The sequence below is a fragment of the Magnolia sinica genome, chromosome 19 (assembly GCF_029962835.1).
Source record: "Magnolia sinica isolate HGM2019 chromosome 19, MsV1, whole genome shotgun sequence".
Classification (NCBI taxonomy): Eukaryota; Viridiplantae; Streptophyta; class Magnoliopsida; order Magnoliales; family Magnoliaceae; genus Magnolia; species Magnolia sinica.
Genome location: NC_080591.1, coordinates 19,213,952 through 19,235,751, shown reverse-complemented (window position 1 = coordinate 19,235,751; position 21,800 = coordinate 19,213,952). Strand labels below are relative to the sequence as shown.

Below are 21,800 nucleotides of genomic sequence, written 5' to 3'. Positions count from 1 at the left end.
CAACCTAGTGACGAATAGAAGACTGCATTTAAGATGAAGGACGGCCTCTATGAGTGGCTAGTTATGTCATTTGGTCTCACAAATGCGCCTAGCAGTTTCATGAGCTAGTTGTTACACCCTTTCATTGGTAAGTTTGTCGTTGTCTATTTTGACGACATTCTTATATACAGTAAGTCAAAATGAGCACCTCAATCACCCAAGTCTTATCTTCAGAGTCCATCGTGAGGGCCCATACGTTAACTTTAAAAAGCATACCTTCATGAGTACGACAATGGCCTTCTTAGGGTACATTGTCTCGTAGCAAGGTGTTGAAGTAGACCCGCCAAGGTGAAAGTCATTGTTGATTCGCCAACACCTTCCACTATCTTTGAAGATCATAGTTTCCATGGCCTCACCACATGTTACAAATGTTTTGTGCATAACTTCAGCAGCATCATGGCTCCGATTACCGATTTAATGAAACAAGAGTTTCGATGGACAAGCGCGACAACAAGAGCATTTTTTTGATCAAACGTAAGATGACCGAACCTCCAGTTTTACCCCTTCAAGACTTTGAAAATGTATTTGAGGTGAGTTGTGATGCTTCAAACATCTGCATTGGCGGAGTTCTCAGTCATGAGGGCCATCCAATAGCTTTCTTCAGCGAAAAGCTTTCTAATGCGAAGCAACGATACTCCACGTATGACTTTTTATGTCGTATTTCAAACCTTACGACATTGGCGTCACTATTTGGTTGGCAATGAGTTTGTCCTATATTTTGATCATGAAGCACTCAAGTACCTAAACTCTCAGCAAAAGATAAGTGCTCATTGTTTCAAGTAGAGCGCTTACCTTTAAGAGTTTTCTTTTCTCATTCATCATATGTCTGGCGAGGACAATCAAGTTGTTGATGCATTAAACCGCCGCACGCATCTATTGCCATCAATGACGGTTATTGTTCCAGGATTCGAAGAGATGGCATGAGTATACTGATGAGATGGATTTCAAACATATTTATACAAGCATTCTTAGTGGAGAGCCCGCGAGAGACTCACATTTCAGCATTCATGATGGCTACTTGTTCCGAGGAACGCAACTTTGTCTACCAAATACATCCATCCGCAAGTACGTTGTGAAGGAGTTATAAGTCGGTGGGTGTAGATGTCACTTGGGCCACGATAAGACCCTAGCCCTCGTTGGAGACAGAGAATTTTGGCCTCATCTAAAATCAGATGTCGCAAAGATCTGCCAGTTATACAGGGTTTGCTAGCTTGTTAAGGGTCAAAAGCAAAAAAAAAAAAAAAAGTGAATTTTAATCAACCAATGCTAATCTCACATGCTCCATGGGAAGATCTCAACATGGACTTCGTCCTGGGTTTGCCAAAGAATGCTCAAAAAGTTGATTCAGTATTTGTGCTAGTTGATCGATTTTCAAAGATGGCTCATTTCATACCATGCTCGAATACAACAAACGCTCTCAAGATGGCTCAATTATTATTTCGAGAGGTTGTTCGCCTTCATAGGCTTCCAAAGACAATTGTGTTTGATCGTAATACCAAGTTCAAGAGTTATTTATGGAAAACTCTTTAGGCAGCAACGAAAACCAAGCATCAGTTCTCTAGTGCCCACCACCCTCAGATTGATGGTCAAACGGAAGTGGTCAACCATAGCTTGGGCAAGTAGCTATGGTGTCTTGTCCGCAATCATATAGCTACATGGAAACCTAGTAACCCATGGCTGAATTTGCTTATAATAACCCAGTCAACAAGTCCACAAGGATGTCAACTTTTGAACCAATAATTAGCATACGACCGCGTCTTCCAGTCGATTTGGTTCCTTTACTCATGGAGTCCAAGACCAAGCGTAGAAGATGACTTCATCCGCCACATGCAACTAGTGCATGACGACGTTCAATGCAATATCACCACAAGTAATGAAAGTTATAAGCAACATACAAATACAAGACGTTGCTTTATTGAATTTGTGGAAGGTGACATGGTTATGGCCCGTATTCATCCTCAACATTTGCCTCTCGGCACTTCGAAGAAGTTCCATATTCACAATGTAGAACCGTTCAAAACCATAAAGAACATTAGTACCAATATTTATGTTTTAGATCTCCCACCAAATTTACCTATCAATCCTACTTTCAATGCGGAAAATCTTTCAATTTATCATGGGCACCATACTGATGATGGTATCGAAGAACAAGCCATCACATTTACAACCATCTTGCCACCTATGGACATGATCGTTGATGTTCTCAATGATCAAATCATCTCCACACACCAATGTAGTTACTAAAAGTTTCTTGTCCGTTAGCAAGGACAACCTCTCTCCAATGCTACATGAATCACAGCCACAAACTTTCAGTGTCTAAATCCTAACCTCTATGAGCACTATCAGGCCATTAACTCGCTGAAGTGAAATTCTTTCAAGCAGGGGAGGACTGATGCAGGATGATCTGGGCCCATGACCCAAGGGCTAGGACTAGGCCCATTAATCCCCGCCCAACAATCGGCTCATCAATAAAGAGGCCCAACCCTCCTATTTAGGTAATTAGCTAGCAAAAAAAAATCAATCAACTAGCTATGAATAATCTATTAATCAAATATCTTTAATACATTCTTATCTCTTTTATCTTTTTTCCATATTTGTAATAAGTCATAGGTTGTCAAAGATATTATGTGTTTTCCTAATATGTACATTTCAAAAGCTTATATAAGGGCTTAAGATGGTAGTATTAAGGCACATTTGAATTGAATAAAAAAAAATTCTAGATTATTTCTTTTTATTTTGTGTGATTCTTGTGCTTAGCTTGAAGGTGTCTACACTTGGGCAAATCTTCCCCATCAGCCAGCTGCGCCAAAGCGAGAGAGAAGCTATAATAACAACATATATTTGAACTGGTTTGCTTTGGATTTCTCCTCATTTCATCATGCCTCCAAAATCAAGCGCATTAGTGAGATTACCACTTTGCCCTTTTAATTGCAAGGAATTTACGAGTTTGTTTGGACGCAGGCAAATCCCACTTAGGAGTCTTTTTTTTTTACACACGCACACCGTAGTGGAATTTCACCACCTGTGGGTACTCGAACCCTTGACCCAGTGTTGAAACTCCTGAGAGTCTACCACCCGAGTAAGAGTAAGGACCCACTTACTTAGGAGTCATTTGATACTTGTAAAATCTTCCAAAGTTGTAAACGCTTCACACTATATGTTGGGATGGGAAAAAAGGGGGTGCAAAGCTGTAAAGACTATACACTGAAAATCTCACAATTGTTTGCATCTAAAACGTTGTGTTTCACAATGCATGTAAAAACCCACGTAAGAGTCATTGGATGCTTCTATAATCTTCCCAAGTCATATCCACTTCACACCATGTGTTTGGATGGGAAGAAAAAGGTGCAAAGTTTTTGCAAAGTTGTAAAGAGTATTACACCAAGAGTTCCACAATTGTTTGCATCCAAAAACCTATTTTAAATTTACACAAACTCTCTAGGCCATAACAATGGTCATTTTTTCAAATTTTAACAACACTTTCTTTATGACAACACTATACCAGTACCCAAACAGGAAAAAAAAAAATCATTTACCTAGTAAACACGTTACCAGTTAGCCAAAAATGACATGATGAAACAGTTTGCCTGTGCAAAGAGTTCAAAACAGGGGGATTTTATATGGGATCTAAATGACCCCTTATGTGAATTGTTTACACTAGTAAAAAATTTCCCCAGTAAACTGTTTCATCCTAACATGATTAGGTACTTGTAAAATCTTTACCGAGTAAAGAGTTTCTCATGCTTGGGCACTCATAAAGAGCAATTGAAAGATAGTGCATCAATATTCACACAAGACAGCTTGAAGCGGCAAATTGCCACATAAAAGTGCTAACATGGGATGCATCCAGTAGATCCAAGCCAGCAATCATGTGGGTTTACACTCCATAGTTGCACGAAGCATGAAGTAAAGCTGCAATAGACTCGGGTGCGAGGGCGGGAGCGGGGAAGTGACTGTTTGAATTTTTTATCAAAAATAAATAGCTAGGAAGTAGGAGCAGGAGCGGGAGCGGGAGCGGGAGCGGGAGTCTGAAGCCTGATTCAAAACAGGAGCCACACCTGACTAGAAGAAATGTTCAACTAGGCGCGGGCCCCACCATGAAGAGTCCCTAGCCCAATTAAGATGGTTAGCTCAGTACACAAGGCATGTACGCTATGTACAAAAGAAATGCCCAATTGACCATAGAAATTCAATCTGCAAAAGGGAGATACGGTAGAGCCAGAATCACCAGAATTTTTTAGTGTTACCTGTTTTCCTTTCCTACCGTCATTTTCATGGGCACAGATCAGATGGATGGAATAATAGATTTAATTTCCACCAACAGCACAAATCCAAAACAAGAAAAGACAAGATAGGCAGAGGTCGGTGAACCGTCACAGAGACAGAGTGAACGAGAGCAATTGGAGAAGGAAAGGGAAAGAAAGATCAATAATAATAATTTAAAAAAAAAAAAACAGATCTGCGAAACAACAACAGAAATCTACAAAAAGAAAACAATAGAACTCAAAAAATTCGATCCTAGCTCAAAAAATTCGATCTTGGCAAGCAGATATTGTAGTCAAATCCATTAAAATCAATAGAAATCAACAAATAGATCAGATAGAAAGAGGCATTGAGCCTAGTAGCAGATATTCTACTTAAATCCAAGAAAAACCTGAGACAAGAGAGAGATACCTCCAGAGCTGCAGTCAGGCATGATCGATTAGAGACGGAAATGAAAAAGAGAGAGCTTTCAAAACCCTAGAATCGAAGCAAATGAAGTAAATTGGGAGGGGTTTGGGGGTATTTGCAGGGAGGAGTTACATATTCCTGCGTCACAGCATAGAAATGCCTGCATGTGTCGCCCCATTTGGGCCCACATTTAAACATGATCCGATTATTAGAATCGTCATCTAAGATACTAACTCTGAAAGGATACTTCTAACAATCATGGTTGTGCTTAACGTGGACCGTTGTAATGAATATTTCAACAGCTCACGTTCTAACTCCAAATATATAACCAGAATTATCCTTTTTGCGTTGCTGGTGGATATGAGCCGTCTAAAAATCTCCTAGAGCGTACACGCGGTTTGGATTCAACAGAGATGGTTGAGTATTCGACAGCGAATTTCACGGTGGGTTCAACAGAGGTAGTTGATTTAGGACCACTCATCAAGTGAGGTGATATGTAGCGATGAGCTGGCCCAAAAATTACAGCCGTTCATTAATCAGGTAGTCCATGGTTGTGGCTTGAATACAGATTGTCGACCACTATTACAACCGTTGGTTGCCCTTGTGCAAGTTTGATCCTTCTGATGAGTGGGCCAGTCTTTATTTAAGAAAATGCATAGTCACCGTCAGTCTTGCCTTATGAACGGATCAGATCTCATAAAAGGGTGTTGAAATGGCAATCTCACGCGAGCGAGCGAGATTAGAATTTCTCATGCTCTTTTACTTGCTCTTCAGGATCTCATCAAGCGCGATGAACCAGAGTCGGCATCTACCGAATGAGAAATGTTTGCATATCTTGCATAGCCGCCTATGCGATACTTTTTTCAGAAGACGACTTTAACATGTACGAAATCCAACCCGTCCATCCACCCCTCGTTTGCTTTTTGAAATCCAGCCAGTACATCAGTTACACCCAATGACCAGATGCAATATCAAAATCAATATCAATGCACAACCAATGGTACGATGCAGTATGCAATTCCATTGATTTTCATATCAACTAATAATCATGATGTGGGCCACATTTTTGCTTGGATTTAATATTTACATGCGCAAAGTGTTGGAGGAACTAACAACCGTATCATAACTTAACAATGCATCAACTCTCTTTCTAATAATTTCACGGTGGACAAAGGAGCAGATTAGGTAAGGCTATGGCCTTACCCAAGACAGTGCAACCCTTACTATGGAGCTCACCTTGATGTATGAATTTTATATCCACGTCATCCATCCGTTTTTTCATGGCATGAACTAAAAAAAAAAAAAAAGTATATATATATATATATGTATGTATAATATTATATCCATGTCGTCCATTTATTTTTCCAACTCAGTTTAGGTCATGAGCCTAAGAATGAAGTAAGAAAAATTCTCAATTGTGCCACACAATACAAAAGAGTGGTGATTGAACGCTCACCATTAAAAACTTATCAGGGCCACCTTAATGCCCAAAGTAATGTTTCTTCGCCATCCAACCTGTTGAGAAGGTCACAAAAAATTGGATGTAGGTAAAAACCAAATATAAGCTTGATAAAAAACTTGTGGCCCACAAGAAATTATTAATGATAAATCACCACCCTTTCCTGTGATGTAGTCCACCTGAGATTTGGATCTACTTCATTTTTGGGCTCATGCCTTCAAATAAGAGGAAAGAAAGGATGGGCAGCGTGGATATACAATACATGCATTAAAGTGAGCCCCACAGTGGGCCTCACTTTGTTGGGTGAGGCTGGGCCGGAGAAGTTTGACTTTCTCAAGTGAACCAAGCTAGCGTGCCTGCCTAATTGGGTTACTTAGGCCAACTGATAGTATGTGGGTAGAACTTTCGTGAGATCCACTCCGTCCATCGCGTAAGCTGCCTCATATTAACTGTTAAATCCAAAATTAATGATAATTAAAAACTTAGGCAGGCCAGACCATAAGAAACAGTTGAGATGTGTATTGAGATGTAATACACACAATTAGTTTATGTATGACCACCGTGGTGTTTATACACCATCCAGTCCGTTGATATGACACGAATAAACACGATAAAAGAATCATAAAAAATTCAAAGTAATCCAAAACTCACACGAGCCATAACAAATGAATTTAGAGTTGTAGATATAGTTATATGGGATGGCCTACGTTAATGTTGAATCAGCCTTATTTTTGGGATGAAAGCCACACAAGGGGTTGGTGTAACTGATATACTGGCTGGATTTCAAAAAGCAAACGAGGGGTGGATGGACGGGTTGGATTTCGTACACGTTTAAGTCGTCTCCTCCCGTCTGAAAAAAGTATCGCATAAGTCATCTCCTCCCGTCTGAAAAAAGATACGCAAATGTTTCTCATTCGGTAGATGCCGACTCTGGTTCATCGCGCTTGACGATATCCTGAAGAGCAAGTAAAGGAGCAGGAGAAATTCTAATCTCGCTTGCTCGTGTGAGATTGCCATTTCAACACCCTTTTATGAGATCTGATCCGTTCATAAGGCAAGACTGACAGTGACTATGCATTTTCTTAAACAAAGACTGGCCCACTCATCAGAAGGATCAAACTTGCACAAGGGCAACCAACGGTTGTAATAGTGGTCGACAATCTATATTCAAGCCACAACCATAGACTACCTGATTAATGAACGGCTGTAATTTTTGGGCCAGCTCATCGCTACATTCCACCTCACTTGATGAGTGGTCCTAAATCAACTACTTCTGTTGAACCCACTGTGAAATCCCATCCATCTCATGATTCAATAGTGAATACTCAACCATCTCTGTTGAATCCAGACCATGTGTACGCTCTAGGAGATTTTTGAATGGCTCATATCCACCAGCACCGCAAAAAGGATAATTCTGGCTATATATTTGGAGTTAGAACATGAGTCGTTGAAATATTCATTGCAACGGTCCACGTTAAGCACAACCATGATTGTTAGAATTATCCTTTTAGATTTAGTATCTTAGATGACGATATTTAAATGTGAGCCCAAATAGGGCGACACATGTAGGCATTTCTATGCCGCGATGCAGGAAAATGTAACTCCTTCCTGCAAATACCCCCAAACCCCTCCCAATTTACTTCATTTGCTTCGATTATAGGGTTTTGAAAGCTCTCTCTTTTTCATATCCATCTCTAATCGATCATGCCTGGCTGCAGCTCCGGAGGTATCTCTCTTGTCTTAGGTTTTTCTTGGATTTGAGTAGAATATCTGCTACCAGGCTCCATTCCTCTTTCTGTCCAATTGATTTGTTGATTCTTATTGATTTTAATGGATTCGAGTACAATATCTGCTAGCCAAGATCGAATTTTTTGAGTTCTATCGTTTTCTTTTTGTAGATTTCTGTTGTTGTTTCGTAGATCTGTTATTTTATTGATCTTTCTTTCCCTCTCCTTCTCCAATTGCTCTCATTCACTCTATCTCTGCGACAGTTCACCGACCTCTGCCTGTCTTGTCTTTTCTTGTTTTGGATTCGTGCTGTTGGTAGAAATTAAATCTATTATTCCATCCATCTGATTTGTGGCCATGAAAATGACGGTAGGAAAGGAAAATAGGTAACACTAATAAATTTTGGTGATTCTGGCTCTACCATATCATCTCCCTTCTGCAGATTGAATTTCTATGGTCAATTGGGGCATTTCTTTTGTACATAGCATACATGCCTTGTGTAATGAGCTAACCATCCTATTAATTAGGCCAGGGACTCTTCATGGTGGGGCCCGCACCTAGTTGAACATTTCTTCTAGTCAGGTGTGGCTCCTGTTTTGAATCAGGCTTCAAACTCCCGCTCCTGCTCCTACTTCCTAGCTATTTATTTTTGATAAAAATTTCAAACAGTCACTTCCCCGCTCCCGCCCCCGCACGCGAGTCTATTGCAGCTTTGCTTCATGCTCCGTGCAACTGTAGAGTGTAAACCCACATGATTGGTGGCTTGGATCTACCAGATGCATCCCATGTTGGCACTTTTATGTGGCAATTTGCAGCTTCAAGCTGTCTTGTGTGAATACCGATGCACTATCTTTCAATTGCTCTTTATGAGTGCCAAAGCCTGAGAAACTCTTTACCGGTAAAGATTTTGCAAGTACCCAATCATGTTAGGATGAAACAATTTACTGGGGAAACTTTTTACCAGTGTAAACAATTCACATAAGGGGTCGTTTGGATCCCATATAAAATCCCCCTATTTTGAACTCTCTACATAGGCAAACCGTTTCATCATGTCATTTTTGGCTAACTAGTAGCGTTTACCTAGTAAACACGCTGCCAGTTAGCCAAAAATGACCATTGTTATGGCCTAAAGAGTTTGTGTAAATTTAAAACAGGTTTTTGGATGCAAACAATTGTGGAACTCTTGGTGTAATACTCTTTACAACTTTGCAAAAACTTTGCACCCTTTTCTTGCCATCCAACACATGGTGTGAAGTGGATATGACTTAGGAAGATTATAGAAGCATCCAATGACTCCTAAGTCGGTTTTTACCTGCATTGTGAAACACAACGTTTTAAATGCTAACAATTGTGAGATTTTCAGTGTTTAGTCTTTACAGCTTTGCACCCCTCTTTTACCATCCCAACACAATGTGAAGCAAGGTGTTCCGTATCCGTTACGATACGCCGGTAACGGCCAATATGTAACAGTAATGGCCGTGACCGTTACACGTTACGGGATCGTAACGGCCACCCCCTCTTTTTTGTGCCCGTAACGGCTGTAACGTTACAACCCATAACGGCCGTTATGATACCGTAACAACTATTATGGGCCTAAAGAAAAAAGGAAAAAATTGAAAAAAAAAAAAAAAACGTACATACCTTTTTTTTCTCTCTTTTCTTCTTCTTCTTCTCCTTTTTCTTCTTCTCAGGCTGCTGTTGCGGCCCTTCTTCTTCTTCTTCTTCTTCCTCTCTCTCTCTCTTTTCTTTTCGGTTTCCCTCTCTTCTTTTCATTTTGGGTCTTGGAAAAAGGAATGGACTGCAGCCATGCACTTCAAATTTATTTTTAAAAATGCTCCGCAGTGCACGTTGCACAGTGCACTTGCACTGTTTTGTTACATGGGCCCCACCTTGATTTATGTGTAGTATATCCATGTCGTCCATTATAATGTTTATTTTCCATCGAACTTGTTGATAAGGTCACAAATAGTAGCTTAATCCAAATATACATATATATATATATATATATATATTTGTATGTATGTATCTTGAGAAAATTTTAATGGTTGGAATTAAACCCTTATTTTGTGGTTCACCTAAGATTTGGATCAACCTCATTTTTTGGACCATGCCCTAAAATGAGTTGCCAAAACGGATGGATGACATGGATATATAATACATAATTGAGTGGACCCCAGTACATGGCCCTAAAAATTTATACATGACGTATATATCAACTCAAAATTAACCAATTAAATTTTGGGACCATTGTTGCTAAGTCACAATCCCAAAATTAAATAACTCCTACAATTTTCATCATTAGTTTGCAGGCACTTGTTTTTTGAAATAAGACCATTTGATATTTTTCATTTTTCACTGTCCAATAAATGCCCACCAATCCATTAGTGGGATAAGTGCCAATAGATTGCATTAATTTGAGGCTAATTTGGGGCATCAAATGGTCCCCAAACCAACCCCGAATCGACAACAATATTTACCTTAATTTAATTTTAATTTTTTTAAAGATTTATGGGGAAAATGATATTAAATTGTTAGGTACATGAATTACATAACAGGATACAAAAGTCCCTAAACTCCATATATTGAAATAAAATGCATGTGAGTCACGAAGTATGCACTGCACTAGCACTATAAATAAAAGGAAAACTTGAAAATATAAGATGTTTTGGTATTACATTCATTATAGTAAATTTATGTAGATATTATATAGTTAGAAAACTAAATATAAAAGGTTTGCAATTAATTTCAGGTTGTCAGGTTCATAAATCCATCAGACAACCCGATATAGCATTCTCACCAAAGAGTGGACCGTTACACCACCATAAACATGTTCCAATTTATAAATGAATGCATATTTGGAATGCTTAGAATATTACGGATTTAATCCATATTTTTTCATATTTTTTTGGGGAAAAAAAAATTACACCGTTATGCACCCGTATCGCTGTTACGCCCCCGTATCCGTATTGGTATCGGTGGGAACCAATACCGATACGGAATACCTTGGTGTGAAGTGTTTACAACTTTGGAAGATTTTACAAGTATCAAATGACTCCTAAGTGGGATTTGCCTGCATCCAAACAAACTCTTAAATTCCTTGCAATTAAAAAGGGAAAAGTGGTAATCTCACTAATGTGCTTGATTTTGGAGGCATGATGAAATGAGGAGAAATCCAAAGCAAAGAAATATATGTTGTATTATAGCTTCTCTCTCGCTCTGGCGCAGCTGGCTGATGGGGAAGATATGCCCAGGTGTAGACACCTTCAAGTTAAGCACAAGAATCACACAAAATAAAAGGAAATAATCTAGATAAATCAGAAGATACTGAATCTCAAAATGTATTTCAAATGCATGATATTACATAAATCAAAGATAAATCTCTAAAATCTAAATACATAAACCTAAATTACAACTTAAATCAGCAAGAATCGAAACAAAATCCAATGAAATCTCTAAGAATAAAGAAACATAAGTTGGATCAAGATCAAAACAGATCAAGCACCAGAAATCAAGAAAAAATTACAAAAATCAAACCCTAACTGGAAAATTTTGGAGAAACGAGAGGGGGAAGCTCACCTAATTGAAAGTTAAAACCCTTCCTCTGTCCTCAAATAATGCCAACTGTAAATTTGAGTGACTTCTTCAAATGAATAATCAAATTGAGAAAAAAAAATCAAAAAGGAAAGCAATATGCATCATCAGAACTAAGATTTGATATATATATATATGAATATCTACCAGAGATGTGCATGCATGCTAAAGTACAAAAATGTTGCACATGTATACATAAATAGATCAATTAAGAAAATGTTATTGTACTAGATTAAGTCCTATCAATAGCATCCTAGATATTCATAGTTTGCAAGAGATCCAAATGAAATAAATTATTGTACTAGTTCAGTGAGGAAAGCTTGTTTATTTTGACTTTCTAGAGCAGTGAATGCAGCATCAAGTACTAGGGAGAGGTATGCAAGAACTCTGACAAAAAATAAATAAATAAATAAACCACACTAGAGGTTGCAAGAGGCAGATCAAGGCCTATACTGAACTTTCACATGCATCGCAATCTTTCCCTTCAACATGTATCTTGTTACAACATCCGAGCAGTGCAAAAGGTGGGCTGTATCACTAAAATTACCTGTTTAAAACTTAGGCCGATCCCTTCAAGGAAGCAACACCGTCACAATCAATGATAGCCACTGGTTTTAATTAACGTCCATGTGTGGTCCACGTAATCATAATATCCGTCTAATTTCCAAGACACACTGTCTTCGTAGAGCGGTCAAGCTTCTTCACAGCTTGGACGTCCGAGCATGCATGACAGGTGGGCTAGAAAGCCAAGCCTTCTAATATAGTAAAAGATCAGGGTAATTTCAGATGAGCCCTGTTGTGAGTGGACCACAATCCAAAATTGCATCTGATTGATGGCCACTGGATGGATGGTTGAAATGGAAAAAACAGCCAACAGTCCAGATTCAATAAACAATATCCAATAACAAGAGATAATAAAGACCATCCAATCAAAGGACTATGAAGTGAGTAGACAGTTTGATGTGCCGTACACGTTTTTTTTTTTTTTTTTTTGGAAAGATGAAGGGATCCATTAAGAAAAAGGCAAAAAACAAAGAGAATGGCTGCTGAGTAAGCAGCCCACAATTACAGGCGTAAGAAGAAAAAGTCTTGACCATAAAGGTCCTTAACGTTGGAGGCCCACGCATCACCAGACGCTTGGCCTTAGTTGCCACTGAGCCAGCCATATTAGAAATATTCCTGAAGCATCTACTATTCCTCTCCCCCCACACCGACCACCAAACCGCAAGAACAGACATCCTCCAGATAATTGTCTTCACCCTGCCAATATGCACCTCGTGCCACGCTTGAAGGAACTGGCTTACCTCACCCGGAAAGCACCAATGTAAATTGAACTCATTCATAATCTCAGCAGCCCAAATGGATCGAACGAATAGACAATGCAGCAACATATGGTCCACTATCTCTTCAGCCCGCATGCAGCATAAGCATATGTTGGGGAGGACCATCCCCTTCTTCCTCAAATTGTCCACCGCAAGGATTTTCTTTTTCCCTGCCAACCATCCAAACACTATGATTTTCGGGGGGGCATCGTACTTCAGAGAAAGGAGAGGTTTTTCTTGGGTTCGTGCTTCAGTCTATGCATTAGGTTATAGAGAGACCAAACAGAGAATGAAGACGATTTGTCCGGTTTTCAGAAAATTGAATCTTGAGATGAGAGAGAGGGGGTTGCAGTATAGAGACATTCCAAGAGACCCGTAAAATCCGAAATCTCCCAATCTTGGAGACTTCTTCTGCACGTCACGTTCTAAACGATTTTCCCATCCACTTCGGTGAAATGATCAGCAACATACAAATTTTTGGACGCGGCAATACAGTAGGAGAAAGGAAATTTGCTTCTAACCGTTTGTTCTCCTATCCAGATGTCATCCCAAAACCGAATTTTGGTTCCATTGCCAAGGACAAAATCAACGCTCGGAAGAACAACCCGCTTCATTTTCATAATTCCTTTCCAGATATGTGAGACTTTATGAGACGGTAATTCTTTAGCCCACTAGCCACCAAGGGATCTACCATATTTTCCTTTGATAATGGAGCTCCAGAGACTTCCTTCTTCAATCCCAAGCCTCCAAATCCACTTTCCTGGGAGAGCTTTATTCATCACTTTAAGATCTCTAACCCCAGCTCCCCTGTCCGACACATGGAGACAGACCTCCGACCACTTTAAGAGATGAAACTTCTTCCCAACTTCCTTACCTTGCCATAGAAAATCCCACCTCACTTTATCAATAGACTCCCTAACCGAAGTCAGGCATTTGAGGAGTGACATAAAATAAATCGGGAGGTTGGAGAGAGCGGCTTTGATTAACATAAGGCGACCTCCTAACGAGAGATATCTACTCTTCCATCTCGAAAGATGTGACTGAAATCTAGCTATAACTCTGTCCCATAGAGTTTTGGAAGGTTTACCGACACATAACGGCAGGCCCACAAAAGAAGATGGCAGGAGTTCAGACTTGCAGCCAAAAAGTTGAGCAAGACATTCTACCTCTACTCTATCCATGTTGATCCCGAAGATTTTGGATTTTACCAGATTCACCTTCAAACTGGAAACCGCTTGGAAGCAAAGAATAGTAGTTCTCAAATTGAGAACCATCTCAAACAAGGCTTCAGAAAATATAAGGGAGTCGTCCGCATATTGAATATATGTAATTGGCCTTGGCATACCATTGATGTTGATCCCACATAAGATGCCCTCCTCTTGCCCTTTTAGGAGCATACGAGACAAAGCCTCTCCCACGATTAGAAAAAGGAAGGGGGAGAGAGGATCTCCCTGCCTTAAGCCTCTGAAGCTTTTGAAAAAACCTTTTGGAGACCCATTTAATAGGATGGAAAAATGAGCTGATCCACTACACTCCCTCATCCATGCTCTCCACTTGTCCCCAAACCCCATGCGCTGCAACATATATTGCAAGAAGCCCAAGTCTACATGGTCATCGGCTTTTTCAATATCTAGTTTACAAGCGATTTGCTTTTGACACGATCTAACACTAGCATCCAGGATTTCGTTAGCATGGAGAGCTGCATCGACTATCTGTCTGTCGGCTATGAAGGCACACTGATTTTCTGATATGAGCTTCCCAATAGCCTTTGTCAGCCGCATTGCCAACACCTTTGCTAGAATCTTGTAAACCCCCCCCCCTAAAAAAAAAAAAAAACTAATAGGCCTGAAATCTTTTGGAGACGCGACACCTATCATCTTTGTAATCAAAGCTATGAAAGGAGCCCCTAAGCTGGTAGAACTCCTACTCCTATTATGGAACTCCTTGAACCAATCTATGACATCTGATTGGATCACCTCCCAAAAATGAGCATAGAAAGAGATCGGGAATCCGTCCGAACCAGGAGCCTTGTCTGCCCCTAACGCGTCAATGGCCCATTTGATCTCCTCCTGAAAAAGGACCTTCCAGAAGAACCACCTCCTCCTCTGTAATTGAATTAAACTGGATTCCATCTAGCTTGGGCCTGCACCACTCTCCTCCCTTGAGAAGGGATCTGTAATAGGAGATCATCTCCTCAGCAATCTCGTCTTTGTCTTCTATCCGAACCCCGTCCACCAAGAAGCTAGAAATTCTATTGTTTGTCGCATGCATACTTGCCATAATATGAAAGAAACGCATGTTCCTATTGCCTTCTTTCAACCATTTCAGACGGGCCTTTTGTTTCCAAGATATTTCTTTTTGAAGGATTCTGTTGGCAATGGCTTGAATTATTTGCACTCTTCTGGCCTGAGAGTCTGGAGACAATTTGAACTTCGGCCTGCGCATCAATCGCTGACAGTTCAGCTAACAGCTCTTCAAACTCCTAATTTTTGCTTTGAAGCTCATTCCGGTGCCACTGCTTAAATTCTTTTTTCAACTTCTTCAACTTAAAGGAGAGTCTGAAATCAGCAAATCCTTTATCTTTGAAGCCTGCCCACCAATCAGCAACCTTTTTTTAGAAGCTTGAAATTTTGATCCACAATAAATCAAAACGGAACGGCTTAGGCCCCCAATTTTGCTCTTCCACATCTAAGCAAATGGGGTAATGATCCGACGTGGTCCTGGGGAGGATAAGTTGAGAGATTAGGGGGAATTGATCTAACCAATCTGTAGAGAGGAGGAACATATCCAGTCTACACATCGTAGGGACCGCTCTCCCGTTTGACCAAGTATATCCAGCCCCAAGGAGTAAGTCCATCAACTCTTCTTCTTCTATCCAATCGGAAAAGGACTTCATAGTTGTAGACACTGATCTACCGTGAGATTTTTCATCAACATTCCTGATGGTGTTAAAGTCCCCTGCTATACAGCATGCTCCTAAGAATTTCTGTCTGGAGGCTGAGAGTTCCTCCCAAAATGATTCCCTGTCCCCATCCTGAATTGGCCCATAGAATGGGAAGAAAAGACAAGAGAACCCTCAAGAAATGTGATGAAGAATAACCGAAACGGAGAAATTACCATTCAATTGTTAAGAACCTGCCAAATAGACGCCTTCCAAGCTAGGAGGATTCCTCCTGCACTGTCAATAGAGTTTTTTGCCACCCATTTTGCATATGTAGCCCTCCAGAGGGAGCCCATCAAGTTGTCATCGAACTTGGAGATCTTGGTTTCCTAAAGACAAATAATATTAGGTTTATATCTGTCACATGTGTCCTTTATTATCCTTCTTTTCTATTTAGACCCCACTCCCCTCACATTCTAGGAGATCAGCTTGATTTGGACACAGAACTTCCCTGAACACCCTACGAGACCACCCTTTTCGATGGAGTTTCTGAATATCTATGCCCTGTTAGTAAACTTTGCAGCTCCATGTTGGGTCATAGAGATTGCAATTCCTTGCTGGTATGAGAAGTTGATCTGCGCCCTCTGGGAAATTTCTGGTCTGGCAACAGTCTTCCACTGGCCTCGACACATTGGAATAGAGCTATGAAATCCTCTAGACAGTCGCCAAAGGATAGCCCGAGAGATCTACCCACATGTCCCATAGCATCTCTAATCCATTTCTTATTGATCTTATCAATCAGAGCTATTCTATCTGAACCTGTTGTCTAATGTGTGTCTTCTTCAATTATAGGCCGATCGACTCCCACCCTAGCCTGTAAAGGTTCTGCTTCAAGGATCTCTAAATCTGGGTGCTCTTAGAATAGCTCGAGAAGGCCCTGGTCTGACCATTCACGGACTGACGATGGAGAAGAGTATCGTACCGACGACGGATTTTCGGAGTAAAAAGATCCCTGATCAATCTCTAATGTGTCAGTTATCTGGATCATCTTCCTCGACCTGTATCTGGATGAAGGGAGAAGTTGATGCAGCTGGTACTGGTCGTCGTACGACGTAGAGTCCCCGTGGGCGGCAGGATGAAGGTTTAGGGCGTCTGTTGGGACTGATGGAGTCGAACTGAAGCTTTTGTCTGCCGACTAGTTAGCAGCAATAGGGAGATTGAGGTTAAAAAACCTCGGGTCTAGTAACTTGGACCCGGGAGAGTTCTGACCCGATTGGCTATTATAGGAGCTAAGTGGGCCCAATATCCACCTTTCTGAATGCTAAGTATCATTGAGTTGGGGACCCAGAATGAACTCGGATCCGGGATCCGAATTAAGATCCGAGATCGCGAGCCACCCGCCTTTCGTGATAGACATGGCTCTCGGAACGAGAACGCCACGTGTCTCGATCTCTTCTTCTAAGCAGCCCAATGGACAGTGTTCTCGGGCCTCGAGATTAGCGATAGAGACGCTCGTCGAACGATGTATTAAGGGGATGCCGCTTGTCCCAGGATCGCTTGCGGTATTGAGGCGGACGACTCTCTTGGCTCCGCGTGTCTGATGAGAAGACCTGGCACTGACGATTGCATTAAATGCTGCCTACGAGGGAACTGACGCTGGATCTGGTGTTCTGCGGGAGTTTTGAACCGAAACTCCTCCATGCTCCGCTCCGGTCAAGGTTGCCTTCCCGGAAGAGAGGGGGTTCTCTGGAACACCAAAGATCACCCCACCTCGGACATGGAGATCATTTGTCCTCCCGCTGAATAGGGAGAAAGATCTCCCTATCCTCAACTACAACCTGAATCTGTGGCGGGAGAGGGTCTCCCTTCTTCCTACGAACCCTCATCTTGGCGACTGCCATTTCCTCACCGATTTTTATTTTTTGATCCAATTCCATTAACGGGCCCAACAGTTTCTTCACTGAGATAAAGAACTCATCATACCAGAGTTCGAGTGGGATCCCCCAGATGAGAATCCAGACCTCCTCATAGCCAAAGATTGAGAACTCATCCCAGCTCCAAACAGAGCTTACAAGCCCGTCGTTGTGTATAGCCCCTGCCATTATGAGAATGTCCGGATTCAGACCCAGTGTGAGCTTTATCCACAGTTCATTGTATCCTATAGGTCTGATTGAAAATTGAGAGGCTTGGATTCTACAGACTTCGTCTATCCATACCCTGACCTGTGATATCGGCAACCCTTCTCTTGTTCTAATAACCACCGAATCTTGCAGTTCCTTCTTGGATTGTTGAATACGCTCTTTACTGATGTTGATCGAGTATACATCCTTTGGATTCGTTGGTTCCTTCTTCCTAACCCCTGTGTATTCCATCTCAATCGGATGGTTAGGTTGTCGCCTGTCTTGAGTCTGTTTCACCAATGCGTCCCGATATGAGGTGGCCGATGGAGGTGTGGTAGTTGAAACCGGTGCGGATAGACGATCAGATTTTGCTAAGATAACACCCTTCCTCCCCCCCCCCCCCAAAAAAAAAACTCTGTCCACATAGCATCGATACAGCTAGGGATAACTCTTCCTCCGAGCTCATCCTGATAAGAGCAAAACCCCTGTATTGCCCACTGGTTTTGTCTCTGGGCATTATGACGTCCATTACCGCCCCTGCTCGCCCAAATACCCTTTCAAGGTTTAATGGAGACCAGCCTGAAGGGTACCCCTTGACGAATAGGGTTGGGAGAGAGTCATATCTCTTGAATCCCTGCCATCGCTCCTGTTTTTTCTTTCCTACCTGTATCCATTCATCTATCTTCTTCCCCTTTTGAATCTCTTTTTCATTCTTTGTTGCCCTATTCCTGGATTCGATCAAAGCCGTTCTAGGCATCTCTTCATTTGCGTGTTCGTTCAGTTCTGCCCGCCTGTCTTCCTCGTCAGTCGCGCCATCGTGTCGGTCGTCATCGTTATAGCCGATGGAGTTCGTTAGTCATCGCCGATGGAGTTCGTCATGGAGTTAGAACTTGTAGTGCTAGCACCCATCTTACAAGCACAATCAGAAGTCTGTTCGCATGCGCCATTGGATGGGGCCCACATGCCTGGATAGTGAGGGAACTCAAGTCATTCATCTGGTGTGGATGGCCACGATCCACAAATCATGCCAATTTGTTTTTGACACAGGTTGTCCCACTCTACCAAGGGTATCCACGTTTTTTCTCATGAATCAAAAGTACCCATTCTCAGAAATTTTCAAAAGGCACTTGCCAGAGTGCCTCGCTGGGGAGCAGGCGGGCCTTTCCTTTGCCTTTCAAAACAGTGCAGATGGTTGAAATGAAAAAGAATGAAAAAAGAAATAAATAAAATCAAAGCTCCAAACAATGAGATCTGAAAGGAAAACAGATCTATAATTTTCCATTGCATCATCAGAAGAGCTACTAATATGCTAGATCGCCTTCCATACTAACCAAACAGTACATCTCCTCTACTCCATTTCAGTAAAAAGACAATAGAACAAAATTGATAAGCATAATCCAAACATGAAATATACGAACAGATCCACCATAAAATCAAACCACTACAAGCACCAAAACCTAACCCTAGATCGTTCCGATCTATCAGATTCAGCAAAATCTCCCAAAAATAGCAGAGAAAACGCAATCTAGAGATAGGGAAGCTCAAATCTCATTAAGAAAAGATAACAAAAAGCTGAGATTCATCTAGCGTGGGAAGCAGATTGTGACCTACCTGGCCTGCACGGAAATCGGTGTATATGCCCCTTGTTTATCTAGCGTGGGAAGCCGATTGTGACCTACTTGGCCAGCACGGAAATCGGCTCCGTCCCTTCTTTTGATCTCACAGAGAGAGAGAGAGAGAGAGAGGGAGAGAGGAGGGAGACGGATCGAGAGAGAGGAGGGAGACAGATCGAGAGAGAGAGAGGGGAGGGAGACGGATGGAGACGGATCGAGAGGCAGAAAGAGAGACGAGACGGGATTAGGGCGAGAGAGATTGATAGACCGTATTCAATATATTTTTACTGTAGCATTGACAAAGCTGCCGTGTTGGACGGTTCGCGACGCATGCCCACGTGTCTCTTGATGGGGCATGCGTGCAGCCTTAGTCAGGTAATCGGGTCCGTTTATCTACCAGGCACTGCAGTGGATGGGCCGTGGTACAAAATTAATTGAATCGTTGGTTCGTTGGAGTTACATATACCCGCGACTGACGGTAGTGGTTGCCCGAAGGGCCCATTTAGTGACACGTGATGACCGCCTTGCGTTGCGCCTCACATGAAATGGGGTCATTTGTTTAACGATTTGCACCAGCGAATCATCGCCCTTAGGGAACTAAGAACAAGGAATTATAACCATTGAAATTATGGGTGCACATCGAACCGGTAGAACCATGGAACCGGATGGAACCGATCAAACGGTCCAATTTCGTCTGGTTTTAGAGTGCATCGGTTCCGGTTCTAGTTCCAAAAATCAAAAAACCGATTACATCGGTTCGATTCTCGGTTTGAGGGTATGTAGAACCGAACCGAACCGTAAACCGATCCGTAGAACCGAACCGTAGAACCGAACTGCGGAACCGAACCGTGCACCGAATCAGGAACCCTTTGATTGTTTCGATATTTGACTCATGATCTATGATTTACAAGGCACCGTTTGATTGTTTTTATAGATGTATTTTTGCACACTTTATACAATATCTAAACTATTCATTAAATGGATCACAACACGAATGGACATGGGCTAGATTATAAAATAAAACATGCAATTGGGCTGAAACCGATCCGGAACCAAATTGGTTTTAATGGTCCGATTCCAGTTCGATTCCAGGGTCCTAACAGTCCGGTTCTTGTTCCGGTTCCAAATGTCCTAGAATCGTTAGGAATGGTTTGGATCCGGTTTCACCCCAGAACCAGACCGAACCGACCCATGTGCACCCCTAGTTGAAATGATGGTTATCAATAGCTTCCCGTGTTGCCCTGTATGTGTCACGCCCTAAACTCGGAAACCAGACTCACAAAATTTTCGATAGCCCAATCTGATACCAACAGCCTCCGTAATACCTCATTCTCGGCTCCCAGCGTCCATATGCCAGATTCCGATCCTGGGATCCTACAATGAGGATTTTTCAACGTACATTTAACTCGTAATAAGCATAACCACAAGTTCACCCAGAGCACAAAGGCAACATCACAATCACATATTCACTAATATAAACATTTGAATACAATGCTGAAAGGGAAATACATATATCGAAAATCAAAACTTCATAAGACAACTCCATGCTCCAAGCTCAACTCTGATACGACCTAACGTCACCTGCATGCATCTATATGCATAAGCTTATATAAAGCTTAGAGGGTGGTGTAAGTGTGTGCGATGCACGTGCCAAGCATATACATATCAGAGTAAACGGAAATACTGGCAATCCATAAATCGTACGATATCAGAGTAATACGGAAACATGCTGGTAAATTCATAAACACCATCGGCCTTATTTAGGCTATGCAATGCAAAACATAATAAGCCAATATCATATGCCATAGATATAATGCAATATGCGGTGCGAATGAAATGACTAAGCTGGAGTGTGAAGTTGGTATGATAGTACGTAGTATCGCAAGCTACGGGGTCCATCACAAGGGACTTCTATCCAAATCAGTCACATACTTAAATTTGGATAGATAAGCTTAATGTGGTAAACTCCTGATCTCAGGTTGGTCGCGCGCCCCAACTGAAATTCTGACCACTGGGAAGGTACACATAACAATTAGTTATACACCACCAACCCGAGTAGATAGTGAATAAATGAATGAATGAGTAAAATGTTGAGTATGCAATTCCTGCACAATAAATCCACATATCGGTACTGTACATCTTTGGGATCATCATTGGAGTCTATTACACTCTACACCAGCTTACCATCCCTATCCGAGCGCACAACTGGGTAAGTGGAAGAGACATCATTATCCGTTTGCCAATATCGGGTTCGGCTCATGAATAGCAGACCCATTCCTCAAGCTGGTCAAACTCAACCTAAATATTGCCCCCTCACTCAGGCGGGTAAAGTCACACTCCCTTCCAACCGACCATGACACAGTGAGAGACGCGGCC

The 21,800-nt window shown here is 41.6% G+C and overlaps 1 protein-coding gene across 4 annotated transcripts in view; it reads right to left on the bottom strand.

The window, feature by feature from the left end:
• The window catches only part of LOC131235512 (protein RMD5 homolog), a 42,750-nt gene extending 23,144 nt beyond the window's left edge, over positions 1-19,606 (bottom strand). For 2 of the 4 annotated variants that reach the window (XM_058232706.1, XM_058232707.1), the window contains exons 1-2: positions 19,423-19,606; positions 11,474-11,518 (exon numbers count right to left, since the gene is read on the bottom strand). The gene's annotated coding sequence lies outside the window, so the exon portion shown is untranslated. The remainder of the gene's footprint in view (positions 1-11,473; positions 11,519-19,422) is intronic. The other 2 variants (XM_058232708.1, XM_058232710.1) reach the window with 1 other exon arrangement.
• Between the last annotated feature and the right edge of the window lie 2,194 nt (positions 19,607-21,800).